The sequence below is a fragment of the Tachyglossus aculeatus genome, chromosome 5 (assembly GCF_015852505.1).
Source record: "Tachyglossus aculeatus isolate mTacAcu1 chromosome 5, mTacAcu1.pri, whole genome shotgun sequence".
NCBI classification, from domain to species: domain Eukaryota; kingdom Metazoa; phylum Chordata; class Mammalia; order Monotremata; family Tachyglossidae; genus Tachyglossus; species Tachyglossus aculeatus.
In genome coordinates this window covers 23,370,912-23,396,573 of record NC_052070.1, presented here as the reverse complement: position 1 = coordinate 23,396,573, position 25,662 = coordinate 23,370,912, and positions in this window count along the sequence as shown.

Below are 25,662 nucleotides of genomic sequence, written 5' to 3'. Positions count from 1 at the left end.
CACTGCGCCCCCTTTTTCCTCTCCTCCTCCCCATCCCTCCCGCCCTACCTCCTTCCCTGCCCCACAGCACCTGAATATATATTTGTACAGATTTATTACTCTATTTTACTTGCACATATTTACTATTTATTTTGTTAATGTGCATATAGTTTTAATTCTATTTATTATTAATAATGATAATAGTAATAATGGCATTTATTAAGTACTTACTATGTACAAAGCACTGTTCTAAGTGCTGGGGAGGTAACAAGGTGATCAGGTTGTCACACAGGGGACTCGCAGTCATAATCCCCATTTTACAGTTGAGGTAACTGAGGCACAGAGAAATTAAGTGACTTGACCAAAGTCATACAGCTGACAATTGGCAGAGCCTGGATTTGAACCCATGACCTCTGACTCCAAAGCCCGGACTCTTTCCACTGAGCCACGCTGCTTCACGCTGCTTTTTTTCTGATGATTTTGACACGTCTACATGTTTTGTTTTCTTGCCTGTCTCCCCCTTCTAGACTGTGAGCCCGTTGTTGGGTAGGGACCGTCTCTATATGTTGCCAACTTGTACTTCCCAAGCGCTTAGTACAGTGCTCTGCACACAGTAAGTGCTCAATAAATATGATTGAACAAATGAATGAAAGGTGGGGTTCGGGAAAGGAGGGCGTCTTTGCCTGAACCAACTTGTGACCTGGCTAACAGTCAGGGAGCTGGGGAAGGGATGGGAAACAGGGATAAAGGTTTGGGAGTATGAAAGGGAGGTCATTTCTTGGTAAGAGTAGAGGTAAGACAACTCTCTCAACTTGCTCCCTCCACAGTGCCTTCTAGCCTGGAGGAAATTCTTTCTCCTGCTCCCTTCCTTTTGCTGTGGATGGTTTTCCGAGCCCCTGCTGAATTTTCTTTGGCTCCCCTTTGCCAACATGCCAGAACGCTGAGCTGGAAAATTTAGACAAGAAGTCCTCTGGCATGCCTGTGCCATTCCATTCATGGGGGTGCCGGATGCCGGGAGCTTGGAAACCCCTGAGCCCCTTCCTTCCTCTCCCCCTCGTCCCCCTCTCCATCCCCCCATCTTACCTCCTTCCCGTCCCCACAGCACCTGTATATATGTTTGTACATATTTATTACTCTATTTATTTTACTTGTACATATCTATTCTATTTATTTTATTTTGTTAGTATGTTTGGTTTTGTTCTCTGTCTCCCCCTTTTAGACCGTGATCCCACTTTTAGGTAGGGACTGAGCTCCTTGTCTTCCCTCCCAAACCTTGTCCTCTCCCTGACTTTCCCATCTCTGTTGACGGCACTACCATCCTTCCCGTCTCACAAGCCTGCAACCTTGGTGTCATCCTCGACTCCGCTCTCTCATTCACCCCTCACATCCAAGCCGTCACCAAAACCTGCCGGTCTCAGCTCCGCAACATTGCCGAGATCCGCCCTTTCCTCTCCATCCCAACCGCTACCCTGCTCATTCAAGCTCTCATCTTATCCCGTCTGGACTACTGCACCAGCCTTCTCTCTGATCTCCCATCCTCGTGTCTCTCCCCACTTCAATCCATACTTCATGCTGCTGCCCGGATTATCTTTGTCCAGAAACGCTCTGGGCATATTACTCCCCTCCTCAAAAACCTCCAATGGCTACCAATCAATCTGCGCATCAAGCAGAAACTCCTCACCCTGGGCTTCAAGGCTGTCCATCCCCTCGCCCCCTCCTACCTCAACTCCCTTCTCTCCTTCTCCAGCCCAGCCCCCACCCTCCGCTCCTCCGCCGCTAATCTCCTCACTGTACCTCGTTCTCACCTGTCCCGCCATCGACCCCCGGCCCACGTCCTCCCCCGGGCCTGGAATGCCCTCCTTCTGCCCCTCCGCCAAGCTAGCTCTCTTTCTCCCTTCAAGGCCCTGCTGAGAGCTCACCTCCTCCAGGAGGCCTTCCCAGACTGAGCCCCTTCCTTCCTCTCCCCCTCGTCCCCCTCTCCATCCCCCCATCTTACCTCCTTCCCTTCCCCACAGCACCTGTATATATGTATATATGGTTGTACATATTTATTACTCTATTTATTTATTTATTTATTTATTTTACTTGTACATTTCTATCCTATTTATTTTATTTTGTTGGTATGTTTGGTTTTGTTCTCTGTCTCCCCCTTTTAGACTGTGAGCCCACTGTTGGGTAGGGACTGTCTCTGTGTGTTGCCAATTTGTACTTCCCAAGCGCTTAGTACAGTGCTCTGCACATAATAAGCGCTCAATAAATACGATTGATAGATTGATTGATAGGGACTGTCTCTATATGTTGCCGACTTGTACTTCCCAAGCGCTTAGTACAGTGTTCTGCACACAGTAAGCGCTCAATAAATATGATTGATTGATTGACTCCGTCTATCAGCCATACTACCAAATTAGACCACTCACAGCACGAGAGACCAGTGGCCAGTGTGTTTGGTTTTCCTAATCCTGTTTTCTTATCCACCTGGTCAGTGACTGAAAGATCATCCACTGAAGGTCATAAAGAATTATGTTTGTTTCTCCTTTGGGGCAAGACTGAGGTTTTACCACACAAGAATAAGATATCCGATTCCTTTTAACAAACCAGTTACCAATCCTCTAGACTGTAAGCTGGTTGTGGGCAGGGAATGTCATTATTGTTGTATCGTACTTTCCCAAGTGCTTAGTACGGTGCTCTGCACACAGTAAGTGTTCAATGAATACCATTAAATGAATGAATGAATGAACATTTAACCATCAGAGATGGGTCAAGCTTAGACCCTCTAAGAGCAGTGAGCCAGTACACTAGCCCAAGCCAGATGTCCCAACTGTCAGACCAAAACCCAACCAAGCCAAGGCCCAACAAATCCCCAAGCCTTCTGTGCATTTGTTTCCAAATGCCAGATCCAGGAGGCACTTTTGCCCAAGACAGTACAGCATTCATTCATTCAATCATATTTATTGAGTGCTTTCTGGGTACACAGCACTGTACTAAGCAATTGGGAGAGTACAGTACAACAATAAACAGACATATTCCCTGCCCACAAAGAACTTACAGCCCAGAGGAGGGGAGACAGACATCAATACAAATAAATGAATTACAGATATGTACATAAGTGTTCTGGGGCTGAGAGAGGGGAAGAACAAAGGGAGTAAGTCGGAGTGATGCAGACAGGAATGAGAGAAGAGGAAAGAGGGGAATAAGTCTGAGAATGGTCTGGTCAACGTAACCCAAGCCGTCTGCAATCCCTCCTTCCCTGCTTCCCTTGGGAAGCAGCGTGGCTCACTGGAAAGAGCCTGGGCTTTGGAGTCAGAGGTCACGGGTTCAAATTCCGACTCTGCCAACTGTCAGCTGTGTGACTTTGGGCAAGTCACTTCACTTCTCTGGGCCTCAGTTACCTCATCTGTAAAATGGGGCTTAAGACTGTGAGCCCTCCGTGGGACAACCTGATCACCTTATAACCTCGCCAGCGCTTAGAACAGTGCTTTGCACATAGTAAGCGCTTAATAAATGCCATCATTATTTATTATTATTTATTTATGTGTGAGCCAATGGGAATCAATTAATTCCACACAGATTCCACTGGCAAAATCTCCCCATGATGTGAAGCACACTTAAAGCTGATCAAGTATACTCCATCTTGGCTTTCCCACAGACAGCTCTGATTCTTCAACAGCTGCCCTTACTTGGTCTGAGAGGGTACCCAACTCCTTTCCCATCACTGTAGATGGCACTACCATCCTTTCCGTCTCACAAGCCCGCAACCTTGGTGTCATCCTTGACTCCGCTCTCTCATTCACTCCACATATCCAATCTATCACCAAAACCTGCCGATCTCACCTCCGCAACATCACCAATATCCATCCTTTCCTCTCTATCCAAACTGCTACCCTGCTGGTTCAGTCTCTCATCCTATCTGGACTGGATTACTGCATCAGCTTCCTCTCTAATCTCCCATTCTCCTGTCTCTCCCCACTTCAGTCTATACTTGATGCTGCTGCCCGGATCATCTCTGTGCAGAAACTCTCTGGGAATGTTACTCCCCTCCTCAAAAATCTCCAGTGGCTACCAGTCAACCTACGCATCGGGCAAAAACTCCTCACTCTTGGCTTCAAGGCTGTCCATCCCCTTGCCCCCTCCTACCTCAACTCCCTTCTTTCCTTCTCCAGCCCAGCCCACACCCTCAGCTCCTCTGCTGCTAACCTCCTCACTGTGCCTTATTCTCACCTGTCCCACTGTCGACCCTCAGCCCACATCCTCCACCTGGCCTGGAATGCCCTCCCTCCTCACAACTGCCAAGCTAGCTCTGTTCCTCCCTTCAAAGCCCTACTGAGAGCTCACCTCCTCCAGGAGGCCTTCCCAGACTGAACCCCCTCCTTCCTCTCCCCCTCCCCATCCCCCCCCACCCTACCTCTGTCCCCTCCCCACAGCACCTGCATATATGTTTGTACAGATTTATTACTCTATTTATTTTACCTGTACATATTTACTATTCTATTTATTTTATGATGTGCATCTAGCTTTACTTCTATTTATTCTGATGACTTGACACCTGTCCACATGTTTTGTTTTGTTGTCGGTCTCCTTCTTCTAGACTGTGAGCCCGTTGTTGGGTAGGGACCGTCTCTATACGTTGCCAACTTGTACTTCCCAAGTGCTTAGTACGGTGCTGTGTACACAGTAAGCGCTCAATAAATAGGATTGAATGAATGAATGAATCTGCAAACAGTGGTCTTCTTGTGTGCTCATATCATCCCACAAAACACACACACACACACACACTATATGTGTTGTTCAACGAAGAAAGGTACGACACATCCAGAGATCATATACATATATTGACAAAATATAATAATAATAATAATAATGGTATTTGTTATGCACTGTTATGTGCCAAGCACTTTTTCTCAGCACTGGGAAGATACCAGGTAATCAGGTTGGACACATTCTCTGTCCCACATGAAGCTCACACTCTTAATCCCCACTTTACAGAGGAGGTAACTGAAGCACAGAGAAATGAAGTGACTTGCCCAAGGTCACACAGCAGACAAGTGGTGGAGCCAGCCAAAATAAACTGGCACAGTGTAACAGTACACACACACACACACACACACACAAACACACACAACCAGAATGCACACACTTTCATGAACACTGACAGCCCTCACCTAAGCCCCACTGTTATTCATCCTCCCCCATCCCCACCCCACTGGTAACTTGGCCCACTCCTTCCCTGCCCCGCTCCCTGAAATTGTATCTCAAAGCTTTCCAGTACGTATAACCAGCAACACATCAGAGTGGCCGCGCTGGAACTCTCCAGCAAAGACAGCCACTTTAGCTGCCTCAGTGGCCTCTGCTGCAAAGGATGAGAAGGGGAAAGAAAAAGTTGGGCAGCCTTTATCCACTCGTCCATTCCCCTGCCGTTGCCCCTGAGCCACCCCTCCTTAGCTGTTGTGGATCTCCTCCTGCCATCCCAGTTGAAAGTGGCATCTTGATAAGTTCCACGGGAGGAACAGAACCCCCAAATCTATTTCTATCCTTCCTAAAGCAGGATGTCTGGTCACCTTTGCCAAACGTGTCATAGCCTGGTCTTGCCAAGTAGGGCTCTGCCTCCACCCCAAGGGTCACACGGACTGGGAAATAACCTTTCTTGGGGGAGAAAGCCAGCAAAATCTCTCAAGCTCTCAGAAGAAATGCCAGGGATGGGATTTCTGTTTGGGAGGAAGACCAGATGGAAAGCAGGTCCTTGGTTGCATGAACAGGGCTCTGCTCCATTGGAACATCCCTGACACTAACATGGCCTCCCCCAAACCTCCCTAAATCAGACTTGCACCGGGGATCTGTGCCCACCTTCCATCCCCAGGGCTGCCACGCTACCTCTGGGCAAGCCGAGGCCTGGCAGAGGCAGGTCAGATTGGGGCAGGAGAAAGCAGTCAGCCCAAGTCGGTCCCTCGAAGGGCCCCAATGGGCTAGTGGATCCCAGGAAGGCCACAGAGAGCCTCAGAAGGCAATGGGGGTCTGCACATGATCCCAGTTCGCTCAGGGCTAGGAGCAGTCCTTCCCGTCTGCCACAGGATATTTCCATACACCTTGAAAAATCTTCACTTTTTATTAAAGACTTCTTTGGACTGGGGGGTGAACATCAAATGGAATTGATTTTGCCCCCACTGAGGGCAGAGCACCGTACTATGTGCTTGGGAGAGTACAATACACTAGAATTGGTAGACATGTTCCATGCCCAGAACAAGCAGCAGCAGCATGGTTTAATGAGTAGAGCAAGGGCCTCTGAATCAAAAGGACCTAGGTTCATTCATTCATTCATTCATTCATTCATTCAATCATATTTATTGAGCGCTTACTGTGTGCAGAGCACTGTACTAAGCACTTGGGAAGCACAAGTTGGCAACATATAGAGACAGTCCCTACCCAACAGTGAGCTCACAGTCTAGAAGGGGGAAACAGAGAACAAAACAAAACATATTAACAAAATAGAATAAATATGTACAAATAAAATAAATAAATAAATAAATAGAGCAATAAATACATACAAACATACATACATATATACAGGTGCTGTGGGGAGGGGAAGGAGGTAAGGCGGGGGATGGAGAGGGAGAGGAGGGGGAGAGGAAGGAGGGGGCTCAGTCTGGGGTTCTAAACCACCTCTGCCACTTGTCAGCAGTGTGACCTTGAGCAAGCCACTTTGCTTCTCTGTGCCTCAGTTACCTCATCTGTAAAATGGGGATTAAGACTGTGAGTCCCATGGGGAACATGAACTGTCTCCAATCTGATTAGCTTGTATCTACCCCAGTGCCTAGAACAGTGCCTGGTAAATAGTAGCCTCTTAACAAATGACATTAAAAAACCAAACAAAAAAAACCCCCGAGTTTACAGTTTAGAGGAACTGAATCACAGGTGGCTCAAAAACACCCCTTAAGACCAAAGCCCCGTGGTCTGCCACTAGCCCCTGACCAACCCCATCTAGCCTGCAGGACTCAGTATCCCGAAAGGCTATCCTTAAAACCTTAGGCCAGCATAGTTTCCAACTAAGGACTCTTCACCTAGAACTGTGCAAATCTGACAATTCTCCCCTTCAAGGTCTATTCTTTTTCTTGTACTGACACTGTCTGCTTAGCGTGTTGTTTTTGCAATCCATTGCTATCACTGTCTTTACCTACATACCCTCACCTAGATTGTGAAACAAAGACTGTGTCTGATCTGTTATGTCTGAGTCAACCCCAGCACTTAGCGTAGTGCTTGGCAAAGAGTGTGAGCCGATCAAATACCAATAACGAACTTCACTTTTCCTTGGAATTTCAATAGGTCATATTATCCTTTTGTTACCTTAGGCTACTTGGAGCTTATGAATTGTGGGTACCACAGGGCAGGTGAGGAGAGAGTACCTTTCTTAGGTTCCCAAGGCTTGAAGACACCTAGAAGCTTTGTCCTCTAGTCTCCTGCTACTCTAGTGGTTGCTCCTTTCTGCCTCTTTGGGATGGTCCAGCTCAGTGGGTATTTCTGGGTGGGGAGGGTGAGAAGTGTGGATGGAAAGGTTATTGACTGTAAAGGTGTAAGGGAGGGCCGTGGGTGAAAGGCACCTGAATGGAAGAATTCTTCAGGGGAAAGCTTGGGACACCAGGATTGCAATTTGTTAAAAAAAAAAAAAGGTTATCAATCTGTACATAATAATAATAAAAATGATAGTATCTGTAAAGCGCTTACTATGTGCAAAGCACTATTCTAAGCGCTGGGGAGGTTGCAAGGTAACCAGGTCATCCCATGAGGGGCTCACGGTTTTAATCCCCATTTTACAGATGAAGTAACTGAGGCACAGAGAAGTGAAGTGACCTGTCCAAAGTCACACATCTGACAACATCACTGGACAGTGTACTTCTCAGGTAGCAAAATTTGACGATGCCTCTCAGTTTTTTTATGGCATTTTATTAAGCACTTACTATGTGCAAAGCACTGTTCTGAGCACTGGGGAGATTACAAGGTGATCAGGTTGTCCCACGGGGGGCTCACAGTCTTCTTCCCCATTTTACAGGTGAGGTAACTGAGGCACAGAGACGTTAAGAGACTTCCCCAAAGTCACACAGCTGACAACTGGAGGAGCTGGGATTTGAACCATGATCTCTGACTCCAAAGCCCATGCTCTTTCCACTGAGCCATGCTGCAGTGCTTAGAACAGTGCTTTGCACATAGTAAGCACTTAATAAGTGCCATTATTATTATTATTATTATTATTATTATTATTTGTTTCTCAGTTTTGTGCTGCTAATGAAAGCACCTGGCTTTCTGGAGGAATTCCTGGGAATGGAATGATACATAGCTTCTGTTTTTTTCAGATTTATTGTCGGACCAGAGTTCAGTGATGCATCTGCCAAGTGATTCAAAATAATGAGTCTATTCCAGTGTGCGTGTGAGTGTGTGTTTGTATGACTTCAACACATCATCATCTGTATAGAAGTAGTTCCTGGCCAGCTGCCTCAAAGAGCCTTGAATAATAATAATAATGTTGGCATTTATTAAGCGCTTACTATGTGCAAAGCACTGTTTTAAGCGCTGGGGAGGTTACAAGGTGATCAGGTTGTCCCACGTGGGGCTCACAGTCTTCATCCCCATTTTCCAGATGAGGGAACTGAGGCCCAGAGAAGTGAAGTGACTTGCCCAAAGTCACACAGCTGGCAGTTGGCGGAGCCACGATTAGAAGATGTTCACTGATAGATGAGCTAGGGAGTTTTCCAGTAGGACGGAAGCATATTTGGGCACCGCTTTGCAGAAGCCTTGTTGCATTCACATGACAACCAAAAATACATTGACCCGGACCAAACCTCCTACACAACTTTCCTTCACTGTGAGGGTGATGGGGGACAGCCTCAGGCAGAGCACCTTCAACTCCAACTCTACCAACTGTTCCATCAATCAATCAATCAATCAATCAATCATATTTATTGAGCACTTACTGTGAGCCAGTAGCCTGAAAATCCTAGTGAATTTCTCAGAAAGACCAGATCTCCTTTGCCCTTTCCAAGCCCTGACCTGTAGAAGATGTCAAATCAATCAATCAATCAATCAATTAAAGGTATTTGAGGGCTTTCTGGGTGCAGAGTTCTGTACTAAACACTTGGGAGAGTGCAATTCTAATGTTAAGCTTCTCACGGTACCTCAATTTTATCTATCTGACCCCTGACCTCTCACGCACATCCTACCTCTGGCCTGGTATGCCCTCCCTCCTCATATCAGACTGATAATTGCCCCCCGGAAATTCAAAACCTTATTCAGGGCACACCTCCTCCAAGAAGCCTTCCCTAAGCTCTCCTCGCCTCTTCTCCCACTTCTTTCTACCTCACCTCGATTTGTTCCCTTCATTCTTCCCATCCCCACAGCACTCATGCATATCTCTGTATATATCTGTAATCTATTTATTTATTTAGAGAAGTAGCGTGGCTCAGTGGAAAGAGCATGGGCTTGGGAGTCAGAGGTCATGGGTTCTAATCCCAGCTCCACCACATGTCTGCTGTGTGACTTTGGGCAAGTCACTTAACTTCTCTGAGCCTCAGTTACCTCATCTGTAAAATGGGGATTAAGACTGTGAGCCCCACGTGGGACAACCTGATCACTTTATATCCCCCCGAGTACTTAGAACTGTGCTTTGCACATAGTAAGTGCTTAACAAATGCCATTATTATCATTATTATTATTTATCTATTTACATATAGGCATTAATATCTGTCTCCCCTCTAGACTGTGAGCTCACTGTGGGCAGGGAATGTGTCCATTTGTTCTTATATTGTACTCTCCCAAGCACTTAGTTCAGTGCTTTGCATACAGTAAGTGATCAATAAATACGATTATTATTATTATAGTTAATAATAATAATAGCATTGTTGATAGACATGTTCCCTGCTAACAAGGAGCTTACAGTCCAGAGGGATGCTACAGTAAGGTCAGTGAAGAGGATATAGAGGTCTTGGTGTTGCTGTCTTCACACTTCCTGTGTCTGCTGTGTTGTACTTAAGTTTTAAATCATATTCTTCCAGTCATGCCATCCCCTCAGCCCCCAGAACACTGTATTTGTTGTTGTTTGTTATGGTATTTGTTAAGCACTTCCTAAGTGCCAAGCACTGTTCTAAGCACTGGGGTAGATACAAGTTAATCTGGTTGACTACAGTCCCTGTCCCACGTGGAGCTCACACTCTTATTCCTATTTTACAGATGAGGTAACAGGCCCAGAGAATAATAAGCACTTACTATGTGCAAAGCACCTTTCTAAGCGCTGGGGAGGTTACAAGGTGATTAGGTTGCCCCACGGGGGGGATCACAGTCTTAATCCCCTTTTACAGATGAGGTAACTAAGGCACAGAGAAGTGAAGTGACTTGTCCAAAGTCATTCATTCATTCATTCAGTCAGTAGTATTTATTGAGCGCTTACTGTGTGCAGAACACTGTACTAAGCGCTTGGGAAGTACAAGTTGGCAACATATAGAGACGGTCCCTACCCAACAGTGAGTCACATAGCTGACAATTGGTGGAGTCAGAATGTGAACCCCTGACCAATGACTCCAAAGCCCGGGCTCTTTCCACTGAGCCACGCTGCTAAGTGACTTGCCCAGAGTCACCCAGCAGACATCATCATCATCATCAATCGTATTTATTGAGTGCTTACTATGTGCAGAGCACTGTACTAAGCGCTTGGGAAGTACAAATTGGCAATATATCATAATAATATATATATTGCCAACATTATATATATATAGTATATATATATATATATATATAATATATATAATATATATTGCCAACATTCTGCAGACATGTGGCAGAGCTGGGATTAGAACCCAGGTCCTTCTGACTCCCAAGCCCAAGCTCTATCCACTGGGCCACACTGCTTCTCTCCATATGAATATTAGTTGAACTGCCTATTGTGTCTTTGTACTTTATGGAAAAAGCCTGGGACTGGATGTCAGAAGACTTGGTTCAAACTCCAGCTCTGCCAGAGGCTGCCTGTGACCTGGGGCAAGTAAGTCCTTAACACTCTGGCCTGTTTCCTCATCTGTAAAATGGGGATAAGATACACCGTGAACCTCCTAGAGGTCAGGGACTGGGACCGAGTTCATAGCCTTGCATCTACCCCAGCTCTTAGCACATAGTAAGTGATTTATAAATGGTGTAAGTTTATTATGATTGTGATTAAGTTGTGTATGATCTCACTCTTCTGGCAGTTTTGGTTCCTATGTCTCCCGCATTAGATTGTAAGCTCCTCAAGGGCAAGAACCTTGTTCTTTATAGTGTTCAATCAATCAATCAATCGTATTTATTGAGTACTTACTGTGTGCAGAGCACTGTACTAAGCGCTTGGGAAGTACAAGTTGGCAACATAGAGAGACGGTCCCTACCCAACAGTGGACTCACAGCCTAGTGGGAAGAGTGCAAGTTATCTCATCTGTTAATCAATCAATCATATTTATTGAGTGCTTACTGTGTGCAGAGCACTGTACTAAGTGCTTGGGAAGTACAAGTTGACAGTGTTCGGTAATCAATCATATTTTTGAGCATTTACTATCTGCAGAGCACTGTATTCATTCATTCATTCATTCATTCAATCATATTTATCGAGTGCTTACTGTGTGCAGAGCACTGTACTAAGCGCTTGGGAAGTACAAGTTGGCAACATGTAGAGACGGTCCCTACCCAACAACGGGCTCACAGTCTAGAAGGGCGAGACAGACAACAGAACAAAACATGGAGACAGGTGTCAAAATCATCAGAACAAATAGAATTAAAGCTATATTCATTCATTCATTCAATCATATTTATTGAGTGCTTACTGTGTGCAGAGCACTATACTAAGCACTTGGGAAGTACAAGTTGGCAACATGTAGAGATGGTCCCTGCCCAACAATGGGCTCACAGTCTAGAAGGGGGAGACAGACAACAAAACAAAACATGTAGACAGGTGTCAAAATCATCAGAACAAATAGATTTAAAGCTATATGCTCATCATTAACAAAATAAATAGAATAGTAAATATGTACAAGTAAAATAGAGTAATAAATCTGTACAAATATATATACAAGTACTGTGGGGAGGGGAAGGAGGTAGGGCGGGGGGAGATGAGGAGGAGGAGGAGGAAAGGAAAAACTGTACCAAGTGCTTGGGAGAAAGTACAATATAGCAGAATTCATAGATACATTTCCTGCCCATAAGGAGCTTACAATACAGTTGGGGAGACAGGCATTAATATAAATAAATAAATTATGGTTACATATGTAAGTCTTGTGGGGCTGGGGAAGGGGGTGGGGAGGTGAATAAAAGGTATAAATCTAAGTTCAGTGCTTAGAAAAGTGCTTTGCACATAGTAAGTGCTTAACAAATGCTATCATTATTATTATTATTATTATTATTATTATTATTATTATTATAAGTGCTAGGGTGACAGAGAAGGGAATCAGAGAAGAATTGAAGGCTTAGTCATGGCTTAGTGTGATGATGATAATGATGAAATCCTTATTCCCTACGAAGGAAAAAAGGAGTACAGCTATCAGGAAAGTATGCACCTCAAATCGTAGAGGAGGAGAAAAAGAAAGAGGAAAAAGAAGAGGAGAAGGAGAAGCAGCAGCGTGGTCTAGTAGATAGAACGTGGACCTGAGAGTCAGAAGGACTGCGTGGCTCAGTGGAAAGAGCTGGGCTTTGTAGTCACAGGTCATGGGTTCAAATTCTGACTCCACCGATTGTCAGCTGTGTGACTTTGGGCAAGTCACTTAACTTCTCTGTGCCTCAGTTCCCTCATCTGTAAAACGGGGATGAAGACTGTGAGCCCCCCATGGGACAACCTGATCACCTTGTAACCTCCCCAGTGCTTAGAACAGTGCTTTGCACATAGTAAGTGCTTAATAAATGCCATCATTATCATTGTTATTATTATTATTATTATTATCAAGGACTGCTCCACCAGCTGTCTTTTTAATGATTTTGGGAAAATTAGTTAACTTCTCTGGGCCTCAGTGACCTCATCTGTAAAATCGGGATTATTATTAATCATCATCATCATCATCATCATCATCATCATGGTATTTGTTAAACATTTACTATGTGCCAGGCACTGTACTTAGTGCTGGGGTAACTACAAGCAAACCAGGTTGGATACAGTCACTGTCCCACGTGGGGCTCACATTCTTAATCCCCATTTTACAGATGAGGTCACTGAGGCACAGAGAAGTGAAGTGACTCGCCCAAGGTCACACAGCAGAGATGTGGCAGAGCCGGGATTAGAACCCATGACCTTCTGACTCCCAAGCCCGTGCTCTACCCATTAAGCCAAAGACTGTGAGCCCCTTGTGGGACAGGGACTGTGTCCAACCTGACAACCTTGTATCTACCCTAGCACTTTCTATGGTGTCTGGCATATAGTATATGCTAAATGAATGCTATGAGAAAAAAGAAGTGAAAGGAAAATAATAAAAAAGTCACATTAAAAAATTCAGTCCCAAGGCTCTGTACCTGCCAGCAATGCTCACTTCCTCCATCACAGCTTGTCAGAACCCTGAATGTGGCCCCCCGGGGATTCTTCACAGAGCCTCACCTAGCAATTAATTGGCATTTATTTAGCCCCTGCGATAAACTCAGTGATGAAGGAGTCACGTAAAAAGCACAGTCCTTGCTTTCCAGGAGCTCCTTAACAAGTGTGTACAAACAGATCGATGTAATGAAATCAATGTTTTGGAAACCACCAGTCAAAAGACACTCTGGACAGGCTGAGATCACCTTTGGACTGAATTGCCCCATGAGGAAGGGCTTGAGAGCAGAGAATCAGCATAACCATTCGGTGCCTCAGAGAAGCAGTTCTGAAGCTTTTCATCTCTCGACCCAACAGACACCTGCCACAGCCAGGCTGGTGGCCAGTGAGGCCACGGGAAATCCCTCTCCCCCTGATCCTGCTGTTGTGGCAGCTGGTAGCCTTTGTAGTCCCCCAGATTGGGGAGCTGGAGTCCCAGAGCATCATATATGTACCAGGTTGATCCTCCCAAATCGATGAACGCTGCTTTAAGTGTGGGGCAGAGGGGGATTCGTATGAGTTTGAAAAGGAAACCAGGAGAACATCCGCACTTACCCCGACTCCATCAGCTGGGCAAACTCCAGGCCTCCCCTGCTTCCTGTCTGCTACCTAGGCACCTCCTTGCCAAGTGGAGCAAGGATAGACAAGAAGAGGACAGAGCACAGACTGGAAATCAGGAGATCTGGGTTCTGATCCTGGAACCACCACTTGTCTGCTGTGTGACTATGTCAACTTAATTGGCAGGGCTTCAGTTCCAACATCTGTAAAATGGGGATGAAATAAATATCTGTTCTCCCTCCTTCCCCCTTAGACTGTGAGCCCCTTGTGGGACAGGGACTGTGTCCAATCTGATTGCATTGTATCTGCCTGAGTGCTTAGTTGAGGGCTGAATGCTTATTAACTCCTTAACAAATACCAGTTAGATATAATAATAATAATAATAATAATAATAATAATAATAATAATAATAATAATGGCATTTGTAAGCACTTACCATGTGCCAAGCACTGTTCTAAGCACTGGAATAGATGCAAGCTAATAAGTTGTCATTCATTCAGTCGTATTTATTGAGAGCTTACTGTGTGCAGAGCACACAGTTGTCCCACGTGGGGCTCACACTCTTGATCCCCATTTTACAGATGAGGTAAGTGAGGCCCAGAGAAGTTATGCAGCTTGCCCAAGGTCGCACAGCAGATAAATGGCGGAGCCGAGATTAGAACCCACATCCTCTGACTCTTGCGAAGCCCGTGCTCTTGCGACTAAGCCACACTGCTTCTGCAAGAATAGAAGACAGGAAAACCCAGCCCATATGCTTCACCCTCTAATTATCATTGTGGTGTTTGTTGAGTGCACTTACTATGTACCAAGCACTGTACTAAGCACTGGAGTAGATACGAGATAATCACGTCCCACAGCCTTGGAAGAATGGAGGTACTGAATCCCCATCTTTTCCGATGAGCAGTCTGAGGCACAGAGAAGTTAAGTGACTTGCCCAAGATCACTCAACAGGACAGTGGAGGAGTTGGGTTTAGAACCCAGGGCCTCTGACTCTCAGGTCCCTGCTCTTTCCACTAGGCTACACTGCTTGTCTTCTCTAATACCAACCTACTCACTGTGCCTTGCTCTCATCTCTCTCACTGTTGACTCCTTGCTCTCTCCTTCCTTCCTACCTGAAACTCTCTCCCCCTTCGTATCAAGCAGATGAATACTCAGCCCATTTTCAAAGCCCTCCTAAAATTGCATGTCCTCCAGGAAGCACTCACTGACTAATTTCTCATCTCCCCAGCCTACTTCCCCCACTACTGAATCACCTAGGCACCTTAGTCCTCTCCCTGTAATAATACTCATAATGATGGCATTTATTAAGTGCTTACTATGTGCAAAGCACTGTTCTAAGCTCTAGGTACTCAACCCATAGCACTTCTCCTAAAATTGCATGTCCTCCAGGAAGCACTCACTGACTAATCTCTCATCTCCCCAGCCTATTTCCCCCACGACTGAATCACCTAGGCACCTTAGTCCTCTCCCCCTAAGTAATAATACCAATAATGATGGCATTTATTAAGCGCTTACTAGTGAAGTATAGTGAAGCGCTTCACTTGCATCTCCCCCAACACTTAGAACAGTGGTTGGCACGTAGTAAGTGCTTAACAAATGCTATTATTATTATTATTATTATTATTATTATTATTAAATGAACCAAAACAGTAGGGTGGGAGGGGGTGAACGTCAGTTCCCAGAATCACAGAGGTGGAAGGGTCAGCAATCAATCGTAATTATTGAGTGCTTACTATGTGCAGAGCACTGTACTAAGCACTTGGGAGAGTACAGTACAACAGATTTAACATATATGTTCCCTGCCCATTATGAGCTTACATTCTAGAGGGGAAGACAGACATTAATATGAATAAATAAGTGATTCTGGACCAGCCCCCTTCCTCCAGGCCCATGAATGGCAAAACCATCAAGAAGTAGAAACGTTCCTTCTATTCTCACAGATCTCTAGGGATTGGAACCATTGTTGGGTAGGGATCGTCTCTATATGTTGCCAACTTGTACTTCTCAAGTGCTTAGTACAGTGCTCTGCACACACTAAGCGCTCAATAAATATGATTGAATGAATGAATAGGAACTCTGCAGCCCACCTCCGTAGCCTAAGGGTTGAATCACCCTGATATTTCCTTGCATTCAACTGAAATCTCTCCTCTTTCGATGGAGATTTGTTTCATTTTGTCCAATACTCTGGGAATGTAGAGAGCAGTTGGCCACATACTGCCTATAAAGACCTCCTGTTTGGAAAACAATAATCGTTGCATCCCAACCTCCTCTTCCTTGGGCTAAACAGCCCAGCGTCTCTAAGTCTTGGTCTCTGTCCCAACCCCAGGATCTATTTCAGTTACGCACATCCATTTATTCATTCATTCATTCAATCATATTTATTGAGTGCTTACTGTGTGCAGAGCACTGTACTAAGCTCTTGGGAAGTTTTGACCAAAGAGGAACACAACATCTGGCCAAAAGGCAGTCCATCAGCTCACCGCTCCCTACTTATTTTTAACCCTCTCCAACTACACCCCACCTCACCCATTTCGCTCCTCTAATATTCATTAATTCAGTCACATTTACTGAGTGCTTCCTGTGTGTGGAACACTGTACTAAGCACTTGGGAGACTGCAAAATAACAATAAAGGACAATGTGAGCAGGGATTGGAGGTGTGCAAGCCAAGAGTGAGATGTGGCCAAGGAGGTGGGCTTGGGAAGAGCATAGAGGAGTAAAGGGAAGGCTGAAATTACGGCTGGCATCTGGACAATGACGACTGAAGTGACTACTGAGGCAGCTACCTTGGCTTCCATTTACTGGTCTAAGGTGCTGCAAGAATTAGTAGTATGCCTATGTCGCACTGGTCATAAATAGGCCCACAGGCCCAGTCGGAATCCAACAAGTAGGGACAAGAGAGTGGCTCTGCACAAATTGCTACAACTAGAATCAATTTCCCTGGGTGGGTTCTTGGCCCAAAGTTTTCATGACTGGGTCGAGGTTCGCCCACCACTTAAGCTGGGAGGCTCCACCATCATCATAGTTTCAAAGCGAATGTGTGCTTTGGTTTAGTTGATATAATTGACTAGTGAAGTATAGAAATGTACCAAGAGAGTGAGGTCCCAGGCCTTGGAGGAGGACATCCACCCAGACCACTTGGGGTAGACTAGGATAATAATAATAATAATAATAATAATAATAATAATAATAATAATAATAATAATAATAATAATAATAAGAAAAATAGCATTTGTTAAGCGCTTCCTATGTGCAAAGCACTGTTCTAAGCACTGGGGGGGATACAAGGTGATCAGGTTGTCCCTCACGGTCTTAATCTCCATCTTACAGATGAGGTAACTGAGGCTCAGAGAAGTTAAGTGACTTGCCCCAGGTCACCCAGCAGACGTGTGGTGGACCCAGGATTAAAACTCATGACCTCTGATTCCCAAGCCCATGCTCTTTCCACTGAACCACGCGGCAGACTGGCTCCTCTGACAATAATAGGAATGTTGTTCCTCGCGCCATCCCTTACCTAATATCTCTTCTCCTCTATAGAGAAGCAGCACGGGATAGTGGATAGAGCACCGGCCTGGGACCCAGAAGGTCATGAGTTCTATAATCCCGCCTCTGCCACTTGTCAGCTGTGTGACCTTGAGCAAGTCACTTCGATTCTCTGGGCCTCAGTTACCTCATCTTTAAAATGGGGACTGAGACTATGAGCCCCACGGGAGACATGGACTGTCTCCAACCTTCTAGACTGTGAGCCCACTGTTGGGTAGGGACCGTCTCTACATGCTGCCAATTTGTACTTCCCAAGCGCTTAGTACAGTGCTCTGCACACAGTAAGCGCTGAATAAATATGATTGAATGAATGAATGAATGATTACTTTGTATCTGCCCCAGTGCTTAGAACAGTGCTTGGCACATAGTAAGCACTTAACAAATACTGTAAATATTATTACTATTACTAACCTAATCTATCAATCGATGGTATTTATTTTTTAGTATTAGTTAAGTGCTCACTCTGTATCAGACTAAGTGCTGGGGTAGATACAAGCTAATCAAGTTGGAGACAGTCCATGTCCCACATAGGGATCATAGTATTAATCCCAATTTTATAGATGAGGTAACTGAGTCACAGAGAAGTGAAGTGACTTGGCCAAATTCACACAGCAGACAAGCGGCAAATCCCGGCTCCGCCAGTTGTCAGCTGTGTGACTTTGGGTAAGTCACTTCACTTTTCTGGGCCTCAGTTACCTCATCTGTAAAATGGGGATGAAGACTGTGAGCCCCCCGTGGGACAACCTGATCACCTTGTAACCTCCCCAGTGTTTAGAATGGTGCTTTGCATGTAGTAAGCACTTAATAAATGCCATTTTTAAAAAAAAATGGCAGAGCCAGAATTAGAACCCAGGCCCTTTTGACTGCCGGGCGCGTGCTCTATCCACTGGGCCCCTCTGCTTCCTAATGATAACTTATTGTGTGCAGAGCACTGTACTAAGCACTCGGGAGAGTATTCTACAGCAGTCAGTAGACATGTTCCTTGACCACAATGATCTTACAGTCTAGATTTTCCACTCACACCATCGACCAGTTGCTCCTGCCTGGAACTCCCTCCCAATTCACAGCCAACAGACCACTGCTTTTCCCCATCTTTAAAGCCTTACTATAGTGGCATCTCCTCCAGAAAGTCTTCTCCAACTAGTGTCTCTTCTCCCCATTCTATTTAACTACCTCACACCCCTAGACACTTGGGAACTCCCCTCACTCCCCAACACCCAAAGCACATTTGAATTTATTTTTATACTCGACTGCTCCCCTGCCCTGTAACTGATTTTACTATCCATCTCTCAGACTAGATTGTAAGCTTCTGTAGGGCAGAAAACACATCTACTTACTCTCCCAAGGACTTAGTGCAGGTCTCTGTACCCTCCCTACTCCAGTCCATACTTCACTCTGCTGCTCAGATCATTTTTCTACAAAAACCATTCAGTCCGTGTTTCCCATGTTTCCCCACTCCTCAAGAAACACCAGTGGTTGCCCATCCACCTCCTCTTCAAGCAAAAACTCCTCACCATTGGCTTTAAAGCACTCACTCACCTTTCTCCCTCCTACCATACCTTACTGCTCTCCCATTACAACCCAGCCTGTACACTTCGTTTCTCTAATGCTAATCAATCAATCGTATTTATTGAGCGCTTACTGTGTGCAGAGCAGTGTACTAAGCGCTTGGGAAGTGCAGTCTAGTCTAACTCACTACCAACCCCTCGCTCCCATCCTGCCTCTAGCCTGGAATGCCCTCCCTCCTCAAATCCGACAATTACTCTCCCCTCTTCAAAGTCTCACTGAAGGTACATTACCACCAGGAGACCTTCCCTAAGCCCGCTTTTCCTCTTCTCCCACTCCCTTCTGAATTGCCCCGACTTGCTCCCTTTATTCATCCCCCTTCCAACCCCACAGCCCTTATGTACATATCTATAATTTATTTATTTATATTCATGTTTGTCTCCCTTTCTAGACAATAAACTTATTGTGGGCAGGGAATGTTTCTGTTTATTGTTACATTGTACTCTTCCAAGCACTTAGTACAGTGTTCTGCACACAGTAAGAGCTCAATAAATATGACTAAATAAATGAAAGAATGAATGAATGGAAATGCTCCATAAATAGCATAGAATGATTGATTGATTGATAAGTAGAAGGGTCAGGTCTAGACTTCACAGTCCATAACTTGGTTGCCCTTCCTGTTTGTTACAGAAGTAGTGTGGCTCAGTGGAAAGAGCCCGGGCTTTGGAGCCAGAGGTCATGGGTTCAAATCCCAGCTCTGCCAACTGTCAGCTGTGTTACTTTAGAGAAGTCACTTCACTTCTCTTCTGCTCAGTTACATCTGTAAAATGGGGATTAAAACTGTGAGTCCCCCCGGGGACAACCTGATCACTTTGTAACCTCCCCAGTGCTTAGAACAGTGCTATGCACATAGTAAGCGCTTAACAAATACCATCATTATTATCATTATTGCACTGACTTCCTTAGTATCAGTATGACCTCGTTGACTCACATGGCTTGGTGATGATTTTGTCACCCAGGACTTTCAGTGAGGTCAGACCATCAGGGAACAGAAGCCCCACCCCCACCCCTGCAGGAGCAGATCATCATCATCATCATCAATCGTATTTATTGAGCGCTTACTATGTGCAGAGCACTGTACTAAGTGCTTGGGATGTACAAATTGGCAACATATAGAGACAGTCCCTACCCAACAGTGGGCTCACAGTCTAAAAGGGGAAGACAGAGAACAAAACCAAACATACTAACAAAATAAAATAAATAGAATAGATATGTACAAGTAAAATAAATAAGTAAATAGAGTAATAAATATGTACAAACATATATACATATATACAGGTGTTGTGGGGAAGGGAAGGAGGTAAGAAGGGGGGGATGGAGGGGGGGACGAGGGGGAGAAGAAAGAAGGGGCTCAGTCTGGGAAGGCCTCCTGGAGGAAGTGAGCTCTCAATAGGGCCTTGAAGGGAGGAAGAGAGCTAGCTTGGCGGATGGGCAGAGGGATGAGAACACCTTGCAGCATGTTTCAAAGTCACTTTGGATTTGATTCCTCAACCTCATATGTTTTGCCTTTATTGGCACAAAAAATTCATATATCAAGAGCTAAGGGATTTCTTACCAATGCAGCGCGAGTGGACTACCACAACTATAATTATTTTGTACTGCTTCCTGCTTTATCCTTGTTCTTTTTCCTGCTCCCACTATTTGTCAATAATTAGATTGCCAACCCTTTGAGGTGGGGATTGTGTATCTTACTTCACTCCCAAGTACCTAGCTCAGGGTTTTGCACTCAGCAGTTGTTCAATAAATACCACTGATTGATTGGAGGACTGAGCTGAAGGGTAGGGGGTGATAAGACAGGGCTCCTTCCATGGCATTCATTCATTCATTCATTCAATTGTATTTATTGAGCACTTACTGTGTGCAGAGCACTTTACTAAGAGCTTGGGAAGCACAAGTTGACAACATATGGAGACGGTCCCTACCCAACAGTGGGCTCACAGTCTAGAAGCAAATTTGTAAAATTGGAGATTCAAGCAGACAACAATTCAAGAGGAAAGGACTTCCATTAGGTTGAACTGGAAACACCAAAACACCCCAAAACAGATGTTGAACTTGGAAACTTCCTTCCACATTGGTTTCTTCCCTCCCAAAAATGCCAAACTGCTGGGGGGTTGAGAGGGTGGTGGCTTTCTGATCAGGAAAGATCTTTGAGAATTTCTCTACTTCCCTTCCTTACAATGAGGAAGGCAGCATTAACTTCACAGGTGAGTTGACATTCAGGACAGACCTGCTAGGGCTGGGGTCACTGCAGGATAAAGACCGTCTTTATGGGAGAGCTCACAGATGCCAGAAATACTGTTCCAGGAAGGACGGGGAGGTTATTTTTACTACCATAGACAGGGCTCTCAGCATACAAGAGAATTATTTAATCAGTGGTGTTTATTGAGCAATTACTGTATGCAGAGAACTGAACTAAGTTGTTGGAGGAGTACAATTCAATAGAGTTGGTAGATGTGATTCCTGACCTCAAGTGGAGAACAAATATGCTTAAGAACGGGGACATTTTTCATACAATAATACCAAAATTCTCACGTGTATGACAATTTTGCATCTTAATTGTAATTGTTGTAATTAATTATAATTATTGTCTTTCCTGGAGAAATTCTCCTGAACTTTCAGTTTCAGTCGCTCCAATTCGCCATCAGCAAAGGGAGGGAAAACAACCCCACAAGCGGAATTTTGTCCCTCCCTGAAACAATGGGACTCCTGCAAGTAGTTGTAGGAAACACGAAATGGAGCTGGAGATGTTAGAGGCTTGGGCAAACTGTGATGATGAGGGGATGGAGCAGCATCCATTTGATTGCAGATTGGGAAGACAAGGACTCTTTCAGATGGAAATGCAAAACCTGAGGGAGTACATGGGATCCTAATGGCTGTGGATGCAGTGTTCTGCACATAGTAAGCACTCAGTAAATGCCATTGATTGATTGACTGTGGACAAACCAGTGTGGTCCAGGAACTAAAAACTAGGAAATCAGGAATTATGGGGCACCACATGTCTTTCCAGGATCAGGAGATCTTCACTGAAACTTGAAGGTATTGGGTCTGAAACTAACCAACGGAAACCTTTCCTTTACTCAGCAGCTGGGGTGACATGTGGAATTTGTTACCCAGGGACTCTTTGCAATGAAAAATAGCAAGTTCAAGAGTGATATGAGCAAATCCAGGGTCAGGAAATCCATTCTCGGTTACTAGGTGGAAAAGGTCAGAATGACCTAACCACAAAAATGAGTATAAAAACAATTAAGGTATGTAGTGAACGCTTACTGTGTGTAGAGCACCGTACTAAGGACTTGAAAGAGTACATTACAGCAGACTTGGTAGACATGTTCCCTGTTCCCTGCCCACAGTGAGCATACAGTCCAGATGACTGAAAGAGAGAGTCTCAACCCTCACACATCTCCTCTGTTACATAGTGCCCGTGTAGAGACAAAGTCCTGGACCTGAGGTGCTATTTGTTCTGATGATTTTGACACCTGTCAACATGTTTTGCTTTGGTGTCTGTCTCCCCCTTCTAGACCGTGAGCCCGTTGTTGGGTAGGGACCGTCTCTATATGTTGCCGACTTGTACTTCCCAAGCACTTAGTACAGTGCTCTGCACACAGTAAGCGCTCAATAAATACAATTGAATGAATGAATGAATTCTTATGTTCTAACATTCATTCATGAGCCAATCGGTACCACTTATAAGTCTAGGATTGATCAACTAATCAATCGATCAGTCGATCAGTAGTATTCATTGAGTGCTACTATATGCAGAGCACAGGACTAGGTGCTTGGCAGAGTAAAATAGGACTGTGCTAAAATGGAAACAAAAGTAAATCGATTAAAAGAAAAAGACCCACTGAAACAAACTAGGAAGAAACATCGTGAACCGTGATGATCCACATAAATTCCCCACCAACTGGATATTGCAAAAAGGGATTTCACACAAACATCAGTTTATAATTAACCCAACATCATTTCATTAATCTATTTGACTTGTTTCTCTGGTGAAATGAAGCATTTCAAATGTTGTAGTTTGTTTTATCTCAGCTCTTGGCCAACAATTAGCACTTCTGATTGCCCACTGATCTAACTAGAAGATGGCACCATGGACAGTCAATGTAGATGATACTTCAAGAACAGACACACCTTGAAAAAATCCTCACACAGGGCAGGAACCACATGAACCTGTCAGTGGGATTAATCTTAAACTGAGTCCCCAGCTGCCACTGAAGTCAGCAGGAATTCTGGTATGAAGAAAGAGGCAGGTGTTAGGAAAACGGAGCCAGCTGTTAATACATAGCCCAAACCTCCTTGCCCACACTGCCAGTTTTTCAGGGGAACCGTGACAGGCAAGAATAGTGGCAATTAACTTTCTTTTCAAAAAGAAAATATTTGAGATAATTTAATGAGCCAATTTCAACCAAGAAAACATGTGAGCAGAACTAAAAAAAGTATTTGAAGAAGCAAGGACCCCATACCCAGAGACTCCTATCAGGTCCCAAAAAGTAAGAATCAACTCCACCGGTGGTTTCAGCCCTTAGCAAGCTGAGGCCAGGTCTTCAGCAGCATTTTATTTGAAAAATTCAGACATGATATAAACACACACACACACACACTGAAGTCATTTATCCTAATATTTCAACAAAGCACTTCCCCTCGCAATTTCACAAGAAATGTCATGTTAACTAAAACCAGAGTATATTTTAAGGCTCAAAATTGTCTGGATAGACTTCTCCTTGGGAAGGTGCTGGATGACACAGAAGCACAAAACTTCCCTGCCCTGTCCTGCTTCAGTGTTTTTAACTGGTGGGATACAGTGGAAGAAAATGGCCAGGCAATGTAGCAAGCCACAAAATTTATAGTCTAGGGGATCAGCAGACCTGTCATGTATCCTTTGTAAAACAGGTTTTACTTTAAGTGAGCTAAGAAAATGGGTCTTTCTTGCATGGCCTTAGTCCTGGCTGGCAACCGGCCATGACACATCAAAAGGGATTTATACTTCCACTGCTTTAAAAAAAAATGTGGAGAGAAGAGAATTCCTGTCAGCCCTGGGCCACGGTGAGGAGTGGCAACACAGGCCAAACTTGAATAGCATCAGCCCCAGTACTGTTTCCATTTCTAATCATGAAAATTGTGGTACGTGTTAAGTGCTTCCTATGTCAAAAATCAAACTATCAATCGTAGTTAATGAGCACTTACTGAATGCAGAGCACTGTACTAAGGCGCTTGGGAGGATACAATGCAACAGAGTTGGTAGACGCATTCCCTACTGTGTGCCAAACACTGTGCCAAACTATGTGCCAAACACTGAGGTAGGTATAAGATAATGAGGTTGGGCCCAGTCCCTGTCCCACATGGGGTTCCCAATCTAAATTGGGCTAAGAGAGGTGTAGCCCATGATTTAACTAGACTAGACTAGGACTAGGCTATTAAGCGTAAAGCAATCTCTCTCTCTTGGTGTGGTCATTTTCCTGAAGGCCTCTGCTCCACGAGAACTACCTAAGAAGATCTGGCAGGTGATACAAATGAATAGCACTCTGGGATTAACTTGTTTTTTTGTCTCAGTCCTGGTGCCTTTACCCCTTCATCCCAACCCCAGAACATGAGGCAGAATGGACCCTGGCAATCAATCAGTCAATCAATGAGTAATATTTATTATGCACTTTTACTAAGCACTAGGAAGAGTACAATACAACAGAGTTGGTAAGCATGTTCCCTTCCCACAGTGAGTTTATAGTCAAAAGGGGGAAACAGGTAGTAAATTAAGGATATGTACACAATGTGATGTGGGGCTGAGGAAGGGTGAATAAATGGTACATTATCCAAGTACAAGTACTAAATTCATTCAATCATATTTATTGAGCACTTACTGTGTGCAGAGCACTGTACTAAGCGCTTGGGAAGTACAAGTTGGCAACATATAGAGATGGTCCCTACCCAACAGTGGGCTCACAGTCTAGAAGGGGGAGACAGAGAACAAAACAAAACATGTTAACAAAATAAAATAAATAGAATAAATATGTACAAGTAAAATAAATAGAGTAATAAATACATACAAACATATGTACATATATAAAGGTGCTGTGGGGAAGGGAAGGAGGTAAGGCAGGGGGGATGGAGGGGGGAGGGGGAGAGGAAGGAGGGGGCTCAGTCTGGGAAGGCCTCCTGGAGGAAGGGAGCTCTCAGTAGGGCCTTGAAGGGAGGAAGGGAGCTAGCTTGGCCGATGTAGGGAGGGCATTGCAGGCTAGAGGGATGATGTGGGTCGAGGGTCGAAGGCGGGACAGGTGAGAACGAGGCATGGTGAGGAGATTAGCGGCAGAGGAGCGGAGGGTGCGGGCTGGGCTGGAGAAGGAGAGAAGGGAGGTGAGGTAGGAGGGGGCGAGGGGATGGACAGCCTTGAAGCCCAGGGTGAGGAGTTTCTGCCTGATGTGTAGGTTGATTAGTAGCCACTGGAGATGTTTGAGGAGGGGAGTAACATGCC